The 4,160-nt window shown below is 38.2% G+C and overlaps 1 pseudogene; it reads left to right on the plus strand.

Moving 5' to 3' along the window:
- The first annotated feature begins 2,558 nt into the window (after positions 1–2,558).
- Positions 2,559–3,028, plus strand: LOC138090898 (prostaglandin E synthase 3-like; annotated as a pseudogene).
- The last annotated feature ends 1,132 nt before the right edge of the window (positions 3,029–4,160 follow it).

Here is a 4,160-nt window from a genome sequence, read left to right on the forward strand (position 1 = left end):
CAAATCTATTTCCACTATGGCTCTCCCCAAGTCAAGATTCAGAGAACATGGGTTCTATATAATCAAAATTTGATGACTCATCTACAATTACACAGAAAGAAAAGAGAATAGAACAAAGAAAGAGGTTTTTACTGGCAATGCCTAGAAAAGGAACAGCATTTGTGCTGACATTACACTGGCTGGAATTTCATCACACTTCCATCCTGCAAAAGAGCCTGGGCAGTGTGATCTTTTGTGTTCATACAAAGAAGTGGTTTTGGTGTCAGTAGTCAATGTCAATCGCAGGATCAATGCATGTATAGTAAATATATATAATAATTATTTCTGATTAATAAAGCAATATGTGTTTTGAAAGTTTAGAATATACAGAAGAATACAAAGAATAACATTAAAAAATCACCAAGAACACCATCATTTCCCAATTTGAAGGAAATTGCCATTAGTATACTTTATATTTTCTTGCATATTTTCCACCACATATACTAATATTATCCTGTAAATTCTGTATTTATCCTTTCTTAAAGGAAATATATCAATATGAATATATAATATTTTACTCTATGGTATATCAGTATTTTAATTAGTCAATCATTTATTTGGGGGAATTTAGGTTTTTTTACTTTATGAATAATCCTATCAAGCTAATTATTCTATTTCTAGAATTCTTTCTTTATAGTAGGTTTCCATAATTTGGGGCAAGAGTCCAAGAGCATCAAATTTTAGAAAATATATCCCAAAGAATTTCATGTATCTACCAGAATTCTGAAGTGCTTGTTCTGTTTTCTCAATTTATTGTCACAATAATCCCTGGGCTACAGACCTTTTTGTACACTGGAAAATGCAAACCCTGTTGTATCTCAGCCGCAGGGTATCTTGACCAGTCTCAGCAAACTGAGCCTCAATTTCTTAAACTGCAGTAGTTGGGTTGTTATTATCACTCAAATAACCGTTAGAATATAAAGCAGTTTACGGGAAGATCACACTCTGATAGAAAGTTGGCAAAAGATAAATATTATTTCTCTTTCTTTCTTGGAAAAAAATACTAGGTTTATACTGTGTTTACCAAAAGATGACTCAAATAATTATCATGACCTTCCCACTAACATATCCATTAATAAGTTCCACCTACAAGCTCATCAGATACCAGGTCAAATGCATTAACTCATACAAAATATAATGAAAATAACTATCAGTTTGATCACCTTAACATGACTACAGAATTATAAAATGGCCAATCTAGTTAAAACAACTCATTTTAAATGTTAAATCATGACTTCACTTTCCTTACTCATTTCCAAATTAACTTGCAGAAAGTCTACTCAAAATATACTTGGAAATATCTAACTGCAGGTTAGACCTAAAACAATAACAGCATGCTATAATAAAATGAGTACAGATAATTGATTCTTACCATTATGTACTCTGTTGTGGTAGACAACGATCTGCTATGAATCTTTGTTTCCCCATCTTACTATGAGATTATACCTGTATAGTGGAGAAGGCGATGGCACCCCACTCCAGTACTCTTGCCTGGAAAATCCCATGGACAGAGGAGCCTGGTCGGCTGCGGTCCATAGGGTCACGAAGAGTCGGACACGACAGAGCAACTTCCCTTTCACTTTTCACCTTCATGCATTGGAGAAGGAAACGACAACCCACTCCAGTGCTCTTGCCTGGAGAATCCCAGGGACGGGGGAGCCTGGTGGGCTGCTGTCTACGGGGTCACACAGAGTCAGACACGACTGAAGTGACTTAGCAGCAGCAGCAGTAGCAGGATGCCTGTATAGAAGCCTGACTTCTTAAACCTCACAAGACTGTCACAACCAAAGCAATATTAATCCACCTAGAAAAATAATTTTAAAGTATATTAAAGTCCCCCTAGTCTCTTGTCTGGAAAATCCTATGGACGGAGGAGCCTGGTAGGCTGCAGTCCATGGGGTCGCTAAGAGTCAGATACAACTGAGCGACTTCACTTTCTCCTTTCACTTTCATGCATTGGAGAAGGAAATGGCAACCCACTCCAGTGTTCTTGCCTGGAGAATCCCAGGGACAGGCCAGCCTGGTGGGCTGTCGTCTGGTGGGTCACACAGAGTCAGACATGACTGAAGTGACTTAGCAGCAGCAGCAGCAGTCTAATGAAATAATAGGAGCAACAAAAAGAATAACTTAATGGATTTGAAACATAATTTATGTTAAAACTAAGAAGTTGGAATCTTTCTATTCTGACAGTGAAAGTAAGAGGTATCAGAGTTGCAATCCTAGTAGAAATAAATAAAAAGCTAGAAAAATGGATAAAATAACTTTCACACATATTACACAATCTTTGTGAAAAGATAAATATACAAAATGAGCTCTAACTTCATGTTGGCTGTCTCCCTGACAGCATTTCTAAATCGTGGCAAGTAAAGTATAAAACAAGTAGTCTCTCTGGGGACAGAAATCAAGAGTTAAGGGTTGGAGAAGATGCTAGAGTCACCACCTGAAAGAAGTCACCTGCCCAGGAGCTGCCGCCTAAGAGGCCCACCCACCTGTTTCCTCATCCCCATGCCCCCTTCACAATGCAGCCTGCCTCTGCAAAGTGGTAGGCTCAGGATTGAAGGGACTATGTCTTCACTGAATTTTGTGTTGAAGACAGTAAAAATGCTAATGTAAATTTTGAAAAGTCAAAACATATTCAGTTTTCTTGGCGGAAGTGATCATTTTAAACATTTAAATGAAATTGATCTTTTTCACTGTATTGACCCTAATGATTCCAAGCATAAAAGAAGAGACATATGTTGTTTATGAAAAGGAGAATCTGGCCACTCATGACCAAGGTTAACAAAAGAAAGGGCAAAGCTTAATTCGCTTAGTGTGGAGTTTAATAAATAGAAAGACTGGGAAGATGATTCAGATGAAGATATGTCTAATTTTGATTGTTACTCTGAGATGATGAACAACATGAGTGGTGAAGAGGATTTACCAGAAGTAGATGGAGCAGGTGATGATTAACAAAACTGATGAAGAAAAAATGCCAGATCTGGAGTAAGGAATGTTGTCATCACTGGATTTTGAAAAAGAAAAATAACTTATCTGCAAGATTCATAGTTGAAAGCATTCCTGAGTTGATAGCTCTAAAGGCAGATGCGTGTATTTCCCTCCTTTGACCCATTTTTCAACCTGTTTATTTTTTCAAAAGCCTCACTAAGGGTTGATATGTACCATTGCATGGGGCTATTTTAAGTCAACTAAGGCAATAACCTTGTACATGAACATTTCCCAGATTTCCATGATGCTGTTGAGGTTCTAGGCAATGGATAAAGCACCTGTGATTAAAAAAAAAAAAAAAAAAAAAAAAAAGTTCACCTAAATCTCCTTTACTTCATAACAGATACTGACATGATAAGAAGATCTCAGCTTTTTGTCACCCTGCTTATTTAACTTATATGCAGAGTACATCATGAGAAACACTGGACTGGAAGAAACACAAGTGGAATCAAGATTGCTAGGAGAAATATCAATAACCTCAGATATGCAGATAACACCACCCTTATGGCAAAAAGTGAAGAGGAGCTAAAAAGCCTCTTGATGAAAGTGAAAGAGGAGAGTGAAAAAGTTGGCTTAAAGCTCAACATTCAGAAAACGAAGATCATGGCATCTGGTCCCATCACTTCATGGGAAATAGATGGGGAAACAGTGGAAACAGTGTCAGACTTTATTTTTTTTGGCTCCAAAATCACTGCAGATGGTGACTGCAGTCATGAAATTAAAAGACACTTACTCCTTGGAAGAAAAGTTATGACCAACCTAGATAGTATATTCAAAAGCAGAGACATTACTTTGCCGACTAAGGTCCGTCTAGTCAAGGCTATGGTTTTTCCTGTGGTCATGTATGGACGTGAGAGTTGGACTGTGAAGGAGGCTGAGCACTGAAGAATTGATGCTTTTGAACTGTGGTGTTGGAGAAGACTCTTGAGGGTCCCTTGGACGGCAAGGAGATCCAACCAGTCCATTCTGAAGATCAACACTGGTATTTCTTTCGAAGGAATGATGCTAAACCTGAAGCTCCAGTACTTTGGCCACCTCATGAGAAGAGTTGACTCATTGGAAAAGACTCTGATGCTGGGAGGGATTGGGGGCAGGAAGAGAAGGGGACGACAGAGGACGAGATGGCTGGATGG

Source organism: Capricornis sumatraensis, chromosome 1, assembly GCF_032405125.1.
Source record: "Capricornis sumatraensis isolate serow.1 chromosome 1, serow.2, whole genome shotgun sequence".
Taxonomy (NCBI): domain Eukaryota; kingdom Metazoa; phylum Chordata; class Mammalia; order Artiodactyla; family Bovidae; genus Capricornis; species Capricornis sumatraensis.